The following is a 20,944-nucleotide window of genomic DNA, read 5'->3' as shown; positions in this document are numbered from 1 at the left end:
TCCCCAGAGCGTGCACACAGTGGAAACTATTGCAGTTGCTGATTTGGAGCTGAGGTTGCTGAAGAAAAGTGTCTCTTGTTGACACTTTGTTGCAGTTACAGCGTTTCTTGGAGCAGGCTGCGGTTGATCCGAGGTCAGAAGAGTCTGAAGTTGTTGCAGAGGATTCCTGAAAGAAACTTGCAAGCTGAATCTGAAGAGAACCCACAGGAGAGACCCTAAATAGCCCTGAGAGGGGGATTGGCTACCTTATCAGGTATGGACCTATCAGGAGGGATCTCTGACGTCACCTGCTGGCACTGGTCACTCAAAGCCTTCCAGAGTGCCCCCACACCTTGCAAAGCAAGATGGCTGTAGTCTGGGACACACTGGAGGAGCTCTGGGCACCACCCCTGGGGTGGTGATGGACAGGGGAGTGGTCACTCCCCTTTCCTTTGTCCAGTTTCCCACCAGAGCAGGGGAGAAGGGGTCCCTGAACCGGTGTAGACTGGTTTATCCAAGGAGGGCACCATCTGTGCCCTTCAAAGCATTTCCAGAGGCTGGGGGAGGCTACCCCTCCCCAGCCTGTAACACCTATTTCCAAAGGCAGAGGGTGTAACACCCTGCTCTCAGAGGAAATGCTTTGTTCTGCCATCGTAGGACTGGGCTGCCCGGACCCCAGGAGGGCAGAACCCTGTCTGTGAGGTGGCAGCAGCTGTAGCTGCAGTGCAAGCCTCAGAGAGCTGGTTTGGCAGTAGTGGGGGTCCATGGTGGAGCCCCCAGGATGCATGGAATTGGCTCCCCAATACCAGATTTGGAATGGCGGACAATTCCATGATCTTAGACATGTTACATGGCCATATTCGGAGTTACCATTGTGAAGCTACATATAGGTATTGACCTATATGTAGTGCACGCGTGTAATGGTGTCCCCGCACTCACAAAGTCTGGGGAAATGGCCCTGAACTATGTGGGGGCACCTTTGCTAGTGCAAGGGTACCCTCACACTTAGTAACTTTGCATATAACCTTCAGCAAGCGAAGGTTAGACATATAGGTGACTTATAAGTTACTTAAGTGCAGTGAAAATGGCTGTGAAATAACGTGTGCGTTATTTCACGCAGGCTGCAGTGGCAGGCCTCTGCAAGGGTTTGCCTGAGCTCCCTATGGGTGGCAAAAGAAATGCGGCAGCCCATATGGATCTCCTGGAACCCCAAAGCCTTGGGCACTTAGGTACCATATACTAGGGACTTATAAGGGGGGTCCAGTATGCCAATTGAAATTGGTAAATGTAGTCCCTGGCCTACAGTGACAAATTTAAAGCAGAAAGAGTAAAAGCACTGAGGTTCTGATTAGCAGAGCGTCAGTGACACAGTTAGGCACTACACAGGCATACACATTAGGCCACAAACTATGAGCACTGGGGTCCTGGCTAGCAGGATCCCAGGGAGACAGGCAAAACACGCTGACACGTAGGTTTGTATCTATGAGCACTGGGGTCCTGTCTAGCAGGATCCCAGTGACACAGTAAAAACACACCGACACACACTCACAAACAGGCCAAAAGTGGGGGTAACCATGCTAGAAAGAGGCTACTTTTCTACACAATCCCCCCCCTCCCAAACGAAGGACAATAAGTCTAACCTTGGCCAGTTAAAACTTTATTGTCTAAGTGGTGATAAGTGGAGAGTAGATCTGTAATAGAGTGGTTACTCCCTTTATCATCCACTAAATGGCTCCTTCCCTGTGGGGATGTAAACCACCCTGTTTGGAGATTTTTACCTAACCAATAGTTTGAGTGTAAATTCTCAGAGTTCCTTTTAGTATGTTTTAAAGTTGGACAGTGGGATTGGTCCACTGGGCCTATGACAAATGCAGGAAATGCTAGACAGGGATCCTGTCTCAATAAAGCCATAGCTGGGCAAAAACTTTGTCCATATGGCTGTAAGAGAGAACAGGTTTGCTGTTTCTCTTGACTTGAAGCAGGGCAGGGCTGCTGTCCTATAAGCTCCACACCAGGACAGGGCTGCTGTCCTAAGTGTTTAGAGGCAGTGCAGGGCTGATGCACTAAAGTTTCTCTGGGAGGGTTGGAGGATGCTCCATATTTACTAAAATGGTGCAATTCTGGATTAGTAATTCCACAGAGAGGTACTTTTACCTCTGGGAGTCCAGCTGTGGTAGCTGAGGGCTCCTTTGGTACAGGTCCCACCCCAGGAGAGATTTCTCCCACCACAGGAATGGTATCCTTAGTGGCAGGGTGGAGAAGGGATACTTTGATACCCTTCTTACCTGTTGGTGGAGAGGAATCCTGCGATTTCAGGCTCTTTTCTCTCCTTTGCTTTTTCATTTCATCAGAAATGAGAGGAAGCAATTCCTCAGGGATACCCAGCATGGATGCATGGGTACTAAGCTCTACCTCAGCCCAACCTGAGGCCTCTAGGTCATTCCCGAAGAGACAATCTACAAGTAAGCTAGGTGATACCACCAACTGCTTAGGGCCAGTAACTCTACCCCAACTAAGTTGAACTACAGCTAAGGGGAGAGGCTGAGTGGAGTTATTGACATCAGTAACTTGGTACTTCTGTCCAAAAAGGTTTTGTGCAGGTGACACCAGGATTTCAGTCATGTGATACTGGCACTTGTGTCCCTGTAGGCCTGGGCCACAACACCATTTATTAAGATTGACCTCCTGTACTTATCCATGTTAAGGGTCTAGCAGCCAAGGTGGCAAGGCCAATGCCACCAGGTGTGACAGAAACTGTCTTGGGACTGTCTACCCCAGTTTCTATTATGGTCCCAAAAGTGAACCCAACTGCACCTTTAGTTTTACTATTGCCAGTAGACCCACCATTATTACCACTACTGCTAGGGGCACTAGAGTCTGATGTCTTAGTGGTGGTAGGCTCAGGGGCTTTACCTGTGCAGGACTTATGCCCTGGCCAATGGCCTTTATTCCTACACACATAACACCAAGGCTTTTTCTGATTGTGTGAAGAGTTTGAAGAAGATGAAGAAGATGAAGAAGTTTTATCCCCATCCCCAGAGAAGTGTTTTGGACCTAAAGAAGGATTTTTATGTTTACTTTTATCCCCATGCTTGTCCTGAGATTTTTCACCATCTTTCTTCTTGCTATCCTTGTCACCCCCTGTATGAGCTTTTCTGCTCACCCTTGATCTGATCCATTTGTCTGCCTTCGTTCCCAATTCTTGGGCATAGGTCAGATCTGAGTCCACAAGATACTGATGCAACAAGTCAGACACACAATTATTTAAGATATGCTCTCTCAGAATCAAGTTATATAGGCTTTCATAATCAGTCACCTTACTGCCATGTAACCAACCTTCTAGTGCCTTCACGGAACAGTCTGTTCAGTCCTGTGATGACCCCTTTCTGGTCTCTCTGAACTTAAGTCTGTACTGTTCAGTGATTAAGCCCAGACCATCCAAGAGTGTATTTTTAAGAACCTGGTAATTATCTACATCATCCTCTCTGACAATAAGAAGTCTGTCTCTCCCCTTGCCAGAGAAGGATAACCAAAGGATAGCATCCCACTGTACACAAGGGACCCTCTTAACTTTACAGGCCCTCTCAAGTGCAGCAAACCACTTGTTGATGTCATCACCTTCTTTGTATGGGGGACAACTTTGTGCAGATTCCTAGAATCAAATAAAGGTTCCCTAACATTTGTATTCCTAAAACTGCTGCTGCCACCATGGGGAACTAACCCCATACCATGCCTCTCTTTCTCCACAGCCAGCGATTCCTTGTCTAAGGCCAACTGCTGCTGCATTAGCTTCGGTCTGGCATCCTCTAACCTCACCTTTCTGATTTCCCTATCTAGGGACAGGTCCTCAGGGTTTGAATTATGTGAAGCCTCTGAAGCAGAGGTAAGATGAGAGTGTGCAGAGGCAGACCTATCTCTAACAGGGGCCACTCTAGTGAACTGGCCTCTAGGGGTGAAAGGAGCCCTACTTGATTGTGAACCCTTACCACTACCAGTTATACTAGTGGGCTTGTTGCCAGAGAGGTATGTGGAAGGACCCTCCCTAGGATTGTCATCTTGCTCCTCTGAGCTTTCCTGGTTGGAGTTATCCTCTACCTCTTCCTCAGTGCTGATTTTCTGGTCATCCTGGAGGAGGAGATTTAAGAGGTATTCCTATTGGGGTTCTTCTCAATCCCTACATTTCTTTCAATGCAGAGCCCCTTCAAGCTTGTATAGTTTAAATTGTCATAGGTATTCTTGACAGCTCTAGGGGTGGCTTCTTCAGAAGACATATCGGAAGAAAAAAGTTTAGGAAAGTGAGTCAAAAGTTATTAGAATAACAGAGCTAACTTTTTAGAGAAAAGAAGAAAACTTTTCAGAACTTTGTAAAACCTTTTGCAAAGTTTAAAGAACTTTTAAGAAAGATTGAAAATTGTTTCTAGGTATATATTATATATGCTCTAAGTATTGGAGCAAGCTTTTCTTCTGAAAAGCACAGGCAACAAAGTGGTAAAGCAATTGCAAGTACTTATCCCACCTCTGCACCACCAATGTAGGAGGCTCGCCTGGTTTGTAGTGGGTGCCTTGGGTACTTACACCTTACACCAGGTCCAGTTATCCCTTGTTAGTGAATGTAGTAGTGTTCTAGCAGCTTAGGCTGATAGAGGTAGCTATAGCAGAGCAGCTTAGGCTGAACTAGGAGACATGCAAAGCTCATGCAATACCACTTATAGTTACACAGTACTTATACACAAGTAAAGACAATACTCAGTGTTACCAAAACTAAAGGTATTTATTTGGGTGACACAGTACCAAAAATATCTTAGAGGCAATACTCCTTCTGGAGGTAAGTATTATACACAATATATACACTAGACACCAAAATTAGACAAGTAAATAGTCATAAAACAATGCAAACAGTAGGAAATCCCATAGAATGCAATGGGAGAAAATAGGTCTAGGGGCAACACAAACCATATACTAAGAAAGTGGAATGTGAATCACAAATTCCCCCCTAGACAAGTGTAGTGTGTGCAGAATCGCTGGGAGAGTAAGAATACAGTAAAGGTAAGTAAATTACCACACCCCAGAGCCCAAAAAAGCAGGAGTAAAGTACTGCAAGTTTCCTTAGGACACACTACACCTCGTTTTTGGGATTTTGCAGCAGCCAACCAAGTCTGCAAAGAACAACTGCTGGATTATTGGACCCAAAGACCTGCAAAGTAAGCGGACCAAGTCCAGAAGTCGAAAGACGTTCCAGGAAGGACAAGAGCCCCTGCCAACCCAGAAGAGGGTGCAAAAGAAGAGTCCACAGTTAGTCAAAGACAACAGAAATGCACCCTAGGAAGATGCCAGCGTGTTCCTGAGTGATGCAAAAGATGTCCCACGGCGTGACGATCGTTGCAGACAAGATTTTTTGTTGGATGACGCCAGCAAGCCTTGGCTATGACAAAAGTGCGTTTTTTGTCAAAATGGCGCTGGATGGACCAGGAGGGACCTGGGGCCTCAACTCTGTATGAGGAGGAAGAGGGGTCTCCCGGCACTTTAGAGAGCCCTCAGGATGCCAGTTAGCACCCCCAGAAGCCGCAGGATCCGGGTTCAAAGGAGGTGCAAAACATGGTTGATGCCGAACAACAAAAGAAGGCCCTACGCCGCCGGAGAACAACTCAGCGAGTTGAGCGTCGCAGGGTGGAGTGCTGGGGACCTGGGCGAGGCTGTGCATGAAGGAATTTTGCAAAGAGTGCACAGAGGCCTCAGGAGGTGAAGAAGACACAGTACAAAGTGGTACCGTCGTTCTCGGGGAAGGCAAGGTCTTACCTCCTCCAACTTGTGCCAGCAGGACCTCAGGACAGCCTATGTCAATGATGTCCACCCTCTGTGCCCTTAGGAGCACGCTCGTCATTGTGAGAAGAGTCCCAGGGTACCAATCGTCATCTTGGAAGGTGCCTGCTTGGAGCAGGGGAGTGACTCCATCACTCCACAGGAGATTTCTTCAGTTCTTCTGGTGCAGGATAAAGACAGAGAGTCCCCAGAGCGTGCACACTGTGGAAACTGTTGCAGTTGCTGACTTGGAGCTGAGGTTGCTGAAAAAAAGTGTCTCTTGTAGACACTTTGTTGCAGTTTCTTGGAGCAGGCTGCAGTTGATCCGAGATCAGAAGAGTCTGAAGTTGTTGCAGAGGATTCCTGAAGGAAACTTGCAAGCAGAATCTGAAGAGAACCCACAGGAGAGACCCTAAATAGCCCTGAGAGGGGGAGTGGCTACCTTATCAGGTATGGACCTATCAGGAGGGGTCTTTGATATCACCTGCTGGCACTGGTCACTCAAAGCCCTCCAGAGTGTCCCCATACCTTGCAAAGCAAGATGGCTGAAGTCTGGGACACACTGGAGGAGCTCTGGGCACCACCCATGGGGTGGTGATGGACAGGGGAGTGGTCACTCCCCTTTCCTTTGTCCAGTTTCCCACCAGAGCAGGGGAGAAGGGGTCCCTGAATTGGTGTAGACTGGTTTATGCAAGGAGGGCACCATCTGTGCCCTTCAAAGCATTTCCAGAGGTTGGGGGGGCTACCCCTCCCCAGCTTGTAACACCTATTTCCAAAGGGATAGGGTGTAACACCCTGCTCTCAGAGGAAATGCTTTGTTCTGCCTTCCTGAGACTGGGCTGCCCGGACCCCAGGAGGGCAGAACCCTGTCTGTGAGGTGGCAGCAGCTGCAGTGCAAGCCTCAGAGAGCTGGTTTGGCAGTAGTGGGGGTCCATGGTGGATCCCCCAAGATGCATGGAATTGGCTCCCCAATACCAGATTTGGAATGGGGGGACAATTCCATGATCTTAGACATGTTACATGGCCATATTCGGAGTTACCATTGTGAAGCTACATATAGGTATTGACCTATATGTAGTGCACGCATGTAATGGTGTCCCCGCACTCACACAGTCCTAGGAAATGGTCCTGATCTATGTGGGGGGACCTTTGCTAGTGCAAGGGTTCCCTCACACTTAGTAATTTTGCACCTAACCTTCAGCAAGTGAAAGTAAGACATATAGGTGACTTATACGTTACTTAAGTCCAGTGATAATGGCTGTGAAATAACGTGTGCGTTATTTCACGCAGTCTGCCATTGCAGGCCTGTGCAAGGGTTTGTCTGAGCTCCCTATGGGTGGCAAAAGAAATGCTGCAGCCCATATGGATCTCCTGGAACCCCAATGCCCTGGGTCCCTAGGTACCATACACTAGGGACTTATAAGGGGGGTCCAGTATGCCAATTGAAATTGGTAAATGTAGTCACTGGCCTACAGTGAAAAGGTTAAAGCAGAGAGAGCCTAAGCACTGAGGTTCTGATTTGCAGAGCTTCAGTGACACAGTTAGGCACTACAGAGGCATACAGATTAGGCCACAAACTATGAGCAATGGGGTCCAGGCTAGCAGGATCCCAGTGACACAGTAAAAACACACTGACACACACTCACAAACAGGCCAAGAGTGGGGGTAACCATCAAATCAAATCAAATCATAAACATTTATAAAGCGCGCTACTCACCCGTGCGGGTCTCAAGGCGCTCGGGGGAAGGGGTTACTGCTGCTCGAAGAGCCAGGTCTTGAGTCGTCTCCGGAATGCGGGGTGGTCCTGGGTGGTCCTGAGGTTGGTGGGGAGGGAGTTCCATGTCTTGGCCACCAGGTAGGAGAAGGACCTCCCACCCGCCGTGGTGCGGCGGATGTGAGGGACGGCGGCGAGAGCGAGGTTGGCGGAGCGAAGATGACGGGTGGGTGTGTGGAAACTGAGGCGGCGGTTGAGGTATTCGGGTCCCTTGTTGTGGAGGGCTTTGTGTGCGTGGGTGAGGAGCCGGAAGGTGATCCTTTTGCTGACGGGAAGCCAGTGTAGGTGTTTCAGGTGGGCGGAGATGTGGCTGTTGCGGGATATGTCGAGGATGAGGCGGGCGGAGGCGTTTTGAATTCGCTGCAGTCGTTTCTGGAGTTTAGCGGTGGTTCCTGGGTATAAGGTGTTACCGTAGTCCATGCGGCTCGTGACAAGGGAGTGGGTCACGGTCTTTCTGGTGTCGGCGGGGATCCACCGGAAGATCTTTCGGAGCATGCGGAGGGTGAGGAAGCAGGAGGATGATACGGTGTTGACTTGTTTGGTCATGGTGAGAAGTGGGTCCAGGATGAATCCGAGGTTGCGTGCGTGGTCTGAGGGGTTTGGTGCGGTGCCAAGGGCCGTGGGCCACCAGGAGTCGTCCCAGGAGGTCGGAGTGTTTCCGAGGATGAGGACTTCCGTTTTGTCTGAGTTTAGTTTCAGACGGCTGAGTTTCATCCAATCTGTGACGTCTTTCATTCCATCTTGCAGGTTGGTCTTGGCGCTGGTGGGGTCCTTGGTGAGGGAAAGTATCAGCTGAGTGTCGTCGGCGTAGGATGTGATGATGATGCAGTGTTTGCGTACGATGTCGGCGAGGGGGCTCATGTAGACATTGAAGAGAGTAGGGCTGAGCGAGGAGCCCTGTGGGACGCCGCAGATGATCTCGGTGGGGTCTGAGCGGAAAGGTGGGAGGTATACTCTTTGGGAGCGGTTGGAGAGGAAGGAGGTGATCCAGTCCAGGGCCTGTCCTTGGATCCCGATGGAGCAGAGGCGGGTTATTAGGGTGCGGTGGCAGACGGTGTCGAAGGCAGCCGAGAGGTCGAGGAGGATGAGGGCGACTGTTTCTCCGTTGTCCATCAGGGTTCTGATGTCGTCTGTGACTGAGATGAGGGCGGTTTCAGTGCTGTGATTGGCTCGGAATCCGGACTGAGAGGGGTCGAGTAGGTTGTTGTCTTCAAGGAAGTTGGTAAGTTTCTTGTTGACGGTCTTCTCTATGACTTTGGCCGGGAAGGGGAGGAGCGAGATGGGGCGGAAGTTCTTCAGGTCTCTTGGGTCCGCCGTAGGTTTCTTCAGTAGGGCGTTGACTTCAGCGTGTTTCCAGCTCTCGGGGAAGGTAGCAGAAGAAAACGAGCTGTTGATGATGGTCTGGAGGTGCGGGGCGATGATGTCGTCAGCTTTGTTGAAGATGAAGTGTGGGCAGGGGTCTGAGGGGGCACCGGAGTGGATAGAGTTCATGGTGGCTTTGGTCTCTTCCGTGTTGATGTGAGTCCAGGCGTTGAGGGTGATGGTTGGGGTTGTAGGTTATGTGGTGGTTAGCTGGGTCTGGTGTCCGAAGCTGTCGTGTAGGTCGGTGATCTTACGATGGAAGAAGGTGGCGAGGGATTTGCAGAGGTCTTGTGAGGGTGTGATGGCGTTGGCGTTGGCGTTAGGGTCAGGGTTGGAGAGCTCTTTGACGATGTTGAAGAGTTCTCTGCTGTTGTGGCTGTTTTTGTCCAGTCTGTCTGTGAAGGAATTTCTTTTGGCGGCGTGGATCAGTTGGTGGTGTTCGCGGGTAGCGTTCTTGAGGGCAGTCATGTTATCTGCGGCATGGTCCTTGCGCCAGGCTTTCTCGAGGGTGCGGCAGTTTTTTTTTTATTCCTTAAGGGTGTCAGTGAACCAGAGAGGTTTTTTGGTGTTGGTCTGTCTTGGGAGGCGTCTGAGGGGAGTGAGGTTGTCTGCGCAGTTGGTGATCCAGTTCGTGAGGCTGAGGGCTGCGTCGTTGGGGTCGTAGGAGAAGGTGGGTTGGTTGTCGCTGAGAGTGGAGAGAAGCTGTTCCTCAGGGATTTTGTTCCACTGTCGGCGTGGGATGGGTTGTGTGCGGATGTGGCGAGTCTCGCATTGGAAGGTGAAGTGGACACATCTGTGGTCGGTCCAGTGTATAGCGGAGGATTGGCTGAAGGATACGTAGTTGCTGGCGGAGAAGATGGGGTCGAGCGTGTGTCCGGCGATGTGGGTGGGGGTGTTCACCAGTTGTTTGAGACCGAGGTTGGCGAGGTTGTCGAGCAGGGCGGTGGTGTTGGGGTCGTTGTTCTGTTCCAGGTGGAAGTTGAGGTCACCGAGAAGGATGTAGTCCGGCGAGGCAAGGGCGTGCGGGGAGATGAAGTCAGTGATCGAGTCGCTGAAGAGGGTGCGTGGTCCAAGGGGTCGGTAGATGAGAGTTCCTCTGAGGGTGGTCCTGGGGTCGGTGTGGATCTGGAAGTGCAGGTGTTCGGCGGGGAGGGGGGTGTCTTCGGTGGAGGTGGTGACGTTGATGGAGTCCTTGAAGACGATGGCGATACCTCCACCTACTTGGTTAGTGCGGTCTCTCCTGGAAATCTTGTAGCCGTCGGGGATGGCTATGGCGATGTCGGGGGCCGAGGAGGCGTTCATCCAGGTCTCAGTGATGAAGGTGACGTCCGGTGGAGTCCAGAAGGTCCCATAGTTCAGCGGCGTGCTTGTGGACGGAGTGTGCATTGATCAGGATGCATTTGAGGTGGTTGTTTGCGCGTGGGCTGGCGGGCGTGGTAGTTTCGCGGTGGAAGGTGAGTTTGCAGGTGTGACATGCGAAGGGTCCGTGGGTACGTTTCGGGTTGGCTTGGAAGCAGGTGCTGGAGCGCCCCGGGTTGAGGGCGTGGAGGGTGACGGGGTCATAGCGGTGCCTGCGGGGTTTGGGAGTGCTGGTGGCCAGGGGTCGTGGCGCTGGGCGCGGTCCAGGCGCGGACGGGTGCAGATGGGCTTGCCTTCCAGCGGCGCGGCCGCCATAAGAGGGAGGAGGGGGGAGGATGGGTCAGCTGGGGGCGGGAGTGGGGCGACGAATGGGAGCAGGGGGGGCGGGGCGAGCAGGAGGTGGTGACGGAAAAGCGGAGGGTGGGGGGGTCAGGTAGATGGGAGAAAAGATAGGGGGGGGTTAAAGGTGGGGGGGAGTTAGGAAGAAAAGATAGGAAGATAGGGGAGGGGGGGTTATAGAGGTGGAGGGGAGTGAGGAAGGTCAGAGAGAAGAGTCAGGAGCAGAAGAGCAGAAGAGAGAAGAGAGAAGAGCCAGGAAGAAGGTAAAGAAGAAGAGGAGCGAGGAGCAGAAGAACAGAAGAGAGAAGAGCCAGGAAGAAGGTAAAGAAGAGGAGGAGCGAGGAGTCCAGAAGAGAGAAGAGCCAAGGAGAAGGTAAAGAAGAAGAGGAGCGAGGAGTCCAGAAGAGAGAAGAGCCAAGGAGAAGGTAAAGAAGAAGAGGAGCGAGGAGTCCAGAACAGAAGAACAGAGGAGAGAAGATCCAAGAGGCAGGGTAAAGAAGAGGAGGAGAGAAGAGTCAAGGAAGAGGAGTCCGGCAGGAGAGGAGAGCCCTGAGAAGCAGAGGATACAAAGTACACAGAAGAAGAACACAGATGAGGTACAAAGAAGAAGAATACAGATGAAGATGCTGGACAGATGCTACTTTCCTACAATCAGATAGTAATGTATGCGAAAAACAAAGGTATACAGGAGAGATTATGGGTTGAAGGAGAGTCCAGTCTCAAGGATATCATGGCAATAGTAAAGAAAGACGAACTATCGGAACGGTGTGCTAAGGCGACCCTATCTCAGGAGAAGTGGTGAATTGGTGAATACAATTTCGTATGGCAAGTCCAAGAGCATGCAAACTACAGGACAATAAAACATAAAGAAAGAAAATGCAAGGTTGATCAAACCATCCCCCTGAAGAACCCTAACTTTATGTGCTACTGGTGCGGTAGTAGCTCACATTTGGCAAGGTTTGACAAATGTCCAGTTAAATCAGCCAAGTGTTTGGAATGTGGTTTGGTGAGTCGTTTTGCCAAAAGAGAAACAAAAAGTAGTAAAGTGGCTTTTGTGAGGGAGAGTGATGCAGATGATTCTTCACTGGACGAGAGTACGGATGGGTTAAGTACTAATTGTGATTGCAAAAAGAAAGTGTTTCTCCACTGGTGGTGGCCAGACGATCCAAGTGCATTTATGTCTTGATCTAAGGGGATTGAATAACAACATAGTGGTGGATCAATTTCCTTTGCGATGGATAGATGAGATGCTGGGCCAGATGTAGCAAAACGCCAATTTGCGACTTGCAAATTGCAAGTCCTAGCGACTCGCAATTTGCAACTCGCAAATTGGTATGCAGTACGGTGTCTCAGACACCGACTGCGACTCGCTATGGGGTCGCAATGACCCACCTCATTAATATTCATGAGGTGAGTCGCTAATTGCGGCCCCATAGTGAGTCTAGGCACTCGCAAACATGGAGGCCTGCTGTCGTCAGCAGACCTCCATGTTCGTGACTGCTTTAAATAAAGCATTTTTTTTATTTTTAAGTGTAGCCCGTTTTCCTTAAAGGAAAACGAGCTGCACTTAAAAAAAAAAACGAAACCTTTAGTTTCGGTATTTTTTCAGGGCAGGGAGTGGTCCCCTGGACCACTCCCTGCCCTGAAAAAATATTTGTGGGTCCATTCACAAAGTGGAAGGGGTCCCATGGGGACCCCTTCCAATTTGCGAGTGGGTTACCATCCACTTCAAGTGGATGGTAACTGCGACTCCATTTGCGACCGCATATGCGGTCGCAAATGGAATTGCATTCCACTCCGAATCGCAAATAGGAAGGGAACACCCCTTCCTATTTGCGATTCTGAAATGCATATTGCGAGTTGGGACCGAGGCTTTTGCCGTTTGCAAGGCGCAAACCCTTTGCTACATCTGGCCCGCTGTCTCTAACTAGGAATGCAAAATTGTTTTCTACACTGGATCTATCTGCTGCAGGTAGTTCTGGATCCAGTAGACATCTCTCTGCATTTTGTACGCCGTTTGGTTGCTACCAGTTTTGGCACATCCTGTTTGGCCTGGCATTGGTGGCAGTAGTTTTTCAAAGACTCATGTCGCAACTGTTTGGGGGCATTCCTGAAGTAACATTCTTCCAAGAAGATATCTTAGTCATGGGAAAGACTAAGAAACAGCATGATAAGGTATTAAGGAAGGTTTTAAATATTCTCCAAAAAAGGTTTAACAACTGAAATCAATAAGTGCAAGTTCGCTGAAAGAGAGGTCACTTATCTTGGACATGAGATCAGTGACAAGTGGATTAAACCTAAAGAACATCTTGTACAGGCTATTAATAAGGCTCTGTCACCCAAGACTAAGGATGAACTTTGTTCCTTTTTGGGACTGGCGGAGTTTAACTCCAGGTCTGTAAAGATATTTTCAGAAAAAACACATAAGAGGCGTTTGTTGTTGAGAAACAATGGTAGGTTTGAATGTTCGGAGGCATGTCAGAGTTCATTTATAGAAATTAAACAGGTAATTAGTAGAGCACCCACAATACAATGTTTTGACCCCACAGCAGAAACATTTGTTACCACGGATGCCAGTGTGAAAGGTTGGGAGAGCGTACTCACTCAAAAGGGTGAACATGGAAAAGAAATTGTAATAACATTTGCTTCTCGGTCTCTTCCCCCCACAGAGGAGAAGGACTCTGTAATAGAAAGAGAAACATTAGCATTTGTGCGGGTACTGGAACATTTTCAGAAGGTCTTGTGGAGAAGTAAATTTGTAGTGAGATCAGATCACAAACATTTTACTAATCCGTTAACCACAGAAGGGTTGTCTAGAGCCTCTGCAAGAATTCAAGATTATCCATGCATCAACAAGATTTTTGGTTCAATATGTGCCTGGTACAGAAAATGTAACAGCGGATTTCCAGAGCAGGATGTCTTTACCTCTCTGGGAAATTGACCTAAATCCATGGAATGATGTATGTGTTGCAGGTATTGTTATGGTGCATTACGTCAAAAGCTTGCAGAAGGATAAATGAATGGAAGCGTATGACATAGATGATACCTTGAAAAATGTTAAAGAAAGAGTTGTAAATGGATGGGGACATTGTATGAAAGCGTAGATATTAGGTGAAATAAAAGCATTTTGGGAAGTCAGAGATGAACTAGGTGTTGATGAAATGTCTGTAGTGAGAAGTGACAAAATTATATCACCAAGTGCCATCAGGGACAAGGTTGTGTCAATTTGCCATGAAGGACATTCAGATATAGCACATACCAAATGTAACGTGAAGGCATTATATTGGTGGCCTAGAGTGGATATAAAAACAGAAAGGTTCATACTATCCTCGGTGGAGTGCGAGAGTACCAACAATTCTCAGAAAACTTTAAACCCTCCTTTGAGTTTATTAGGGTGTCCCGACTTACCATGGGAAGAAGTGGCATTGGACATCATGGGAACTATTCCGTGGAATGATGGGTCCTGTAAGTAGTTAGTGTTGATGGATTTGTTTTAAAGATGGTTGCAGGTAGAAGTGGTTGACAAAGTGGACACTGGTACGGTGATCAAATTCCTGGATAAAATTTTTTGAGAGAGGGCTTTACAGCATCCATATTAACGAACAGGGTGCAATTTAGACCAGAAGAAATGAGCAATTTGCAGGTATTAATCACAAATTCATAGCATTATATCATGCCATGGGAAATGGCGTTGTGGAGAGAGTCAATAGGTTGATTAAGGGCAGTTTGCAATTAGCCAATTAGGGAAGGAAAAATTGGGATGTGGAATTGAGAAAATGGTTTGGACCTATAGGGTGACTATCCATGATTCAGTAGGCAAGATTCTGTTTGGATTGATGGGAGGATGCGTAACACATTCTAAAGTGAATCCTGGTTAGATGAATAGAGGAAAGAAAATAGTTTGGGATGTAGAGGCAGTGAGAAAATGCATTCTAGCATTTCAGGAGAAGAATACGTCATATCTTGGCTCCAAGCACGGAGCAGGTAAGGTGATTTTGACGGTGGGACAATAGGTCCAAGTTAATTCTTTTCGGAAGGTTGCCAAGGGAAAAAGCAAATTTAGTGCCCCCAAACAAATTGTGAAAGTAATGAACAATACTTTGGAATTTGATAATGGCAGCATTTGTCCTATGGGTCGTTTAGCATTGGCAAGACGTGACATTGGTATGGTGGAGGAAACGAAGATCAGTATTGAGAATGAGTGAATAGATACATTTTGGTGGTCGTTTGCTGATCTAGAATTTACATAAGAGGCGGACACAATTAGAGAGGAACATTTTAATGTGAAAGCGGAAATGCTCATTTGAGAGGAGATGAGAGTCTGTGAAGTCAAAGGGTTACTTCTGAAGATGTTAGAGCAAGTACTTTTCATAGAGGTATTAAGAAACCTAAGAATTTAGAAGGTGATTGTGGTTTGTAAATGCATCAATATTTTAGTTGCTGATTAGTATTATGCTTTGTTAGTTTTTATTTTTGCTTTATTAAAGGGAAGGCGTGTGTATTAATGGGCCTATGCAGAATGTGGGTGTGTGTCATGCAGAATGTGGATTGTGGAATGCTTGGTATGTTACCTGTACATAAAGGTGAAGACTTGGAATATTGGAGTTGGAGCTGGGAAAGTACTTTTGTTTGTACTTGTTTTACCAGCATCCCTCAAGGTTGTTCATGTAAAGGATTTATACAACGTTCCTGGTGGTCCGTCATCACTACAGACAGCTTGGTCTGTTCACCTCTGGAGGGTCTCCCCATTACTAAGTATAATCTATTTTCTGACACGGTGGGAGGGCAAGGCAGCTATGTGACAGTAGCATTCACTCCCCCTCCCCATGAACCGCTTACTCTTTTCATCTTTAGGGACAGTTGTACTCGCAATGGCCACGTCTAACCTGACCTGGTCACCTACGAGGGGTGGGAGGGCAGGACTAATGTTGGTATATCCTGTCCACCTACAGAGGGCAGTATACACGATCAATTCATAATAAGGTGCCAGGAAGAGTGTTTATTACCTGTACCTGCACTCTCCGGGGGTGACTGACATCCACACAGGGGCTCTAGGGCCTGCTTCCTCTATCAGAGAGCACCTCTGTACACAGTTGTTTGCTTTTTCTAGCATTTACCTTGAAATTGCCCCTTTCCTTGAAATGGAAAGCAGGATTCAGGCCCGATCTAAAAGGGGCTTAGGGACTCGATCTGATTGGAGGAAACATGCAGCTACCAAAAGAGTACTGACAACGTGCCAACCACTGGCTCAAAGACACACGTGATGGAGCTGAAGACTTCTCCTTTCAGAACGTTCTAAGGTTCTTCGCTCTCCATTGGCAGTTTCCTAGCCAATCAGGCGTGGTGGGAAAGAAGAAATATAAAGCACCCGAGACAGGGCTCTGGCATTGGAATAGCATTGGCAGTCTGAAGGCATTTGAGCAGCTACAGTCTTATGCACACATCTGTGAAGACAGCTGGGGGGAAGGTGACCTCTGCCCACGGTGGGCTGTCTCCTGTTGTATTCACCTGCCACCAAATCTTTAGGGGCTCCCTAGTTTTCCATACATCGTGGACTGCCAAAAGTGTTACGATGCATCAATACTGACCTCTTTAACTTCTGCAGCTAGGATTTGCCTCTTCACTTCTGAAAAGAGGAAAGCAAAATCAGATTTAAGATTAAGTTTCTACTCCACCAGAGAAAACTTTGTGGATTAAATTGAATGGTAATCCACGGTTAAGAAGCATGCCACGATAACTCTAGTTGTGCTTTCCATTAGGGGTACCACAGTCATATTCATTTTCTCAGCACTCTTTTCTGTTTGTTGATGTATTGGATGCAAAAGACCAGATCTTTATCAGCCCAGGTGTGCAGTTAGAAAAAACTAAAATGTTTTATCATACTTAATGTATTTAAATTGCAAGAAAGCAAGCAGCTTTAAAACACACAGCAGCAGCACAACCTTAAGGGCAGAGGGGCCATGCGCCCACCTTTTTTTCCCTGAAAAAGAGCCCCTGTCAGGCTGGGAAAAGGTCAGACTGACAGACGTTCTTTATGTTGAGTTCAGGAAGCCAGGTGCAATGCATGCTGTAAATGCGCAGACGCCTAGCTGCCTGAGCTGAACTTTCCTGGGCTGAAGATGACACAGCTCATGCAGATGTGACCCCTTTAGACTGGGAAATGACTTGCAGGACCTCCTTCTCATGACGAGGGGGAGCAACATTAATAGCCTTGGACCTGGGCTCTTCAGTTTTGAGCCCTGAAGTACTCAGGGTTGAGTGCTTATCACTGACACCTTATGTGAGAAAGTAGTCTCTTTCTAGCCTTGTTACCCCCACTTTTGGCCTGTTTGTGAGTGTATGTCAGGGTGTTTTCACTGTCTCACTGGGATCCTGCTAGCCAGGGCCCAGTGCTCATAGTGAAAACCCTATGTTTTCAGTATGTTTGTTATGTGTCACTGGAACCCTGCTAGTCAGGACCCCAGTGCTCATAAGTTTGTGGCCTATATGTATGTGTTCCCTGTGTGGTGCCTAACTGTCTCACTGAGGCTCTGCTAACCAGAACCTCAGTGGTTATGCTCTCTCTGTACAAATTGTCACTAACAGGCTAGTGACCAATTTCACCAATTTACATTGGCTTACTGGAACACCCTTATAATTCCCTAGTATATGGTACTGAGGTACCCAGGGTATTGGGGTTCCAGGAGATCCCTATGGGCTGCAGCATTTCTTTTGCCACCCATAGGGAGCTCTGACAATTCTTACACAGGCCTGCCACTGCAGCCTGAGTGAAATAACGTCCACGTTATTTCACAGCCATTTTACACTACACTTAAGTAACTTATAAGTCACCTATATATCTAACCTTCACCTGGTAAAGGTTAGGTGCAAAGTTACTTAGTGTGAGGGCACCCTGGCACTAGCCAAGGTGCCCCCACATTGTTCAGGGCCAATTCCCCGGACTTTGTGAGTGCGGGGACACCATTACACGCGTGTACTACATATAGGTCACTACCTATATGTAGCTTCACAATGGTAACTCCGAATATGGCCATGTAACATGTCTATGATCATGGAATTGCCCCCTCTATGCCATCCTGGCATAGTTGGCACAATCCCATGATCCCAGTGGTCTGTAGCACAGACCCTGGTACTGCCAAACTGCCTTTCCTGGGGTTTCACTGCAGCTGCTGCTGCTGCCAACCCCTCAGACAGGTTTCTGCCCTCCTGGGGTCCAGCCAGGCTTGGCCCAGGATGGCAGAACAAAGGACTTTCTCTGAGAGAGGGTGTTACACCCTCTCCCTTTGGAAAATGGTGTGAAGGCAGGGGAGGAGTAGCCTCCCTCAGCCTCTGGAAATGCTTTCATGGGCACACATGGTGCCCATTTCTGCATAAGCCAGTCTACACCGGTTCAGGGACCCCTTAGCCCTGCTCTGACGCGAAACTGGACAAAGGAAAGGGGAGTGACCACTCCCCTGACCTGCACCTCCCCTGGGAGGTGCCCAGAGCTCTTCCAGTGTGCTCCAGACCTCTGCCATCTTGGAAACAGAGGTGCTGCTGGCACACTGGACTGCTCTGAGTGGCCAGTGCCACCAAGTGACGTCAGAGACTCCTTCTGATAGGCTCCTTCAGGTGTTGCTAGCCTATCCTCTCTCCTAGGTAGCCAAACCCTCTTTTCTGGCTATTTAGGGTCTCTGTCTCTGGGGATTCCTTAGATAACGAATGCAAGAGCTCATCCGAGTTCCTCTGCATCTCTCTCTTCACCTTCTGCCAAGGAATCGACTGCTGACCGCGCTGGAAGCCTGCAAAACTGCAACAAAGTAGCGAAGATGACTACTGCAACTCTGTAACGCTGATCCTGCCGCCTTCTCGACTGTTTTCCTGGTGGTGCATGCTGTGGGGGTAGCCTGCCTCCTCTCTGCACTAGAAGCTCCAAAGAAATCTCCCATGGGTCGACGGAATCGTCCCCCTGCAACCGCAGGCACCAAAGAACTGCATCACCGGTCCCCTGGGTCTCCTCTCAGCACGACGAGCGAGGTCCCTTGAATCCAGCAGCTCTGTCCAAGTGACTCCCACAGTCCAGTGACTCTTCAGTCCAGGTTTGGTGGAGGTAAGTCCTTGCCTCCCCACGCCAGACTGCATTGCTGGGAACCGCGACTTTTGCAGCTACTCCGGCCTCCGTGCACTTCCAGCGGAAATCCTTTGTGCACAGTCCAGCCTGAGTCCACGGCACTCTAACCTGCATTGCACAACCTCCTAAGTTGTCCTCCGGCGACGTGGGACTCCTTTGTGTGACTTCGGGTGAGCACCGTTTCACGCATCCTCATAGTGCCTGTTTCTGGCACTTCTGCGGGTGCTGCCTGCTGCTGAGAGGGCTCCTTGTCTTGCTCGACGCCACTTCTGTCCCCTGACGCAATTGGCGACATCCTAGTCCCTCCCGGGCCACAGCAGCATCCAAAAACACTAACCGCACAATTTGCAGCTAGCAAGGCTTGTTGGCAGTCTTTCAGCGGGAAAACACTTCTGCACGACTCTCCACGGCGTGAGGGATCCGTCCTCCAAAGGGAAAGTCTCTAGCCCTTGTCGTTCCTGCAGAAACCTAAGCTTCTACTGTCCAGTAGCAGCTTCTTTGCACCCACAGCTGGCATTTCCTGGGCATCTGCCCATCTCCGACTTGCTTGTGACTTTTGGACTTGGTCCCCTTGTTCCACAGGTACCCACGACTGGAAATCCATCGTTGTTGCATTGTTGGTTTGTGTCTTTCCTGCAGAATTCCCCTATCACGACTTCTATGTCCTTTGGGGAACTTTAGTGCACTTTGCACTCACTTTTCAGGGTCTTGGGGTGGGCTATTTTTCTAACCCTTACTATTTTCTAATAGTCCCAGAGACCCTCTACAAGGTCACATAGGTTTGGGGTCCATTCGTGGTTCGCATTCCACTTTTGGAGTATATGGTTTGTGTTGCCCCTATCCCTATGTGTCTCCATTGCATCCTATTGTAACTATACATTGTTTGCACTGTTTTCTAATACTATTACTGCATATTTTGGTATTGTGTACATATATCTTGTGTATATTTGCTATCCTCATACTGAGGGTACTCACTGAGATACTTTTGGCATATTGTCATAAAAATAAAGTACCTTTATTTTTAGTATATCTAAAGGAGGCTGCAGAGTAAGGCAGTGGAAAGTAGGACAATAACCAGTCCTGGGGAAAAACTGTGAGAAGACAGCAGCTGACCACCCTAAGTACTGTCAACAAGGCACAGAGAGCTAAAGAGGCTCAAACAAGAGAGAAGTGGTCAGGATAAACCACTTGGTGGAAGCTCGAAGAAGTAGGAAGAGGGTGTGGAGGGTGTAAGGTGGGAACCCTGTGCCAGGTGTATGTTACTCCCAGAAGAGCCGGTGCTACACCATTCTGCAACCTACTCTCTACTTGCAGAAGACTCTTCAGCAGCTCAAAGTGGCCAATCACAAGGCACTGCAGTATTACAATTAGCCCTAAGATATCGTAGCAGAAACGCGCAACCAATAATATTGAAAAGCACCTGGGCAATTCCATGAGACACGGACTGTAGACAGTGGAGGGCTAGGAGAAGGCCCTAAGTGATCAGACGGTGTCAGTACCGTCAAGAAGAGTAAGGATCATTGACTGATCTGTGCACTTGTACTCCATGAAATCTCAGTGACTTCCAGCACCATCGACCACAAAGTTTCCTCCACACCACCAGTGGAATTGCTCTATAATTCACTTTCATTTCTACACCTCTGTATCTTTGGTGGCTGAGATCATCAGCATCTATAACCATGGCTATGAATTGTAAAGCTATGACACTCGGATCCCCTTAGACAAGAGCTTGGTGACTCTGTTTTCAGGGGACACCAGAGCAGCAGTGGTTGTGTTTATGCCACAATTAAATGATCTCTTAGGTAATGACCTAGAGGCCTCAGGTTGGGCTGATGTAGAGTTTTATGCCCATGCAGCCATGCTGGGCATCCCAGAGGAATTGTTCCCTCTCATTTCTACTGAAATGAAAAAGCAAAGGAGAGAAGGCCTGAAAAGTCAGGATCCCTCTCCATCAACAGGTAAAAAGGGTATCACAGTACCCCCTAACCACCCTACCATTCAGGATACCATTCCTGTGGTGGGAGAAACCTCTCCTGGGGTGGCACCTGTTCCAAGGGAATCATCAGCTGGCAAAGCTAGACTCCCTGAGGTAGAAGTACCTCTCTGTGGGATAACTAACATTGGTGAGAAAAAGAGCACCATTTTAGTTAACATGGAGCATCCCTCCAACCCTCCCAGAGAAACTTTAGTGCAGAAACCCTGCACTGCCTCACAACACTTAG

The sequence above is a fragment of the Pleurodeles waltl genome, chromosome 3_2, assembly GCF_031143425.1.
Source record: "Pleurodeles waltl isolate 20211129_DDA chromosome 3_2, aPleWal1.hap1.20221129, whole genome shotgun sequence".
Lineage (NCBI taxonomy): Eukaryota > Metazoa > Chordata > Amphibia > Caudata > Salamandridae > Pleurodeles > Pleurodeles waltl.
The sequence above is the reverse complement of the archived record's forward strand: the minus strand, read 5'-3'. Positions refer to the sequence as shown.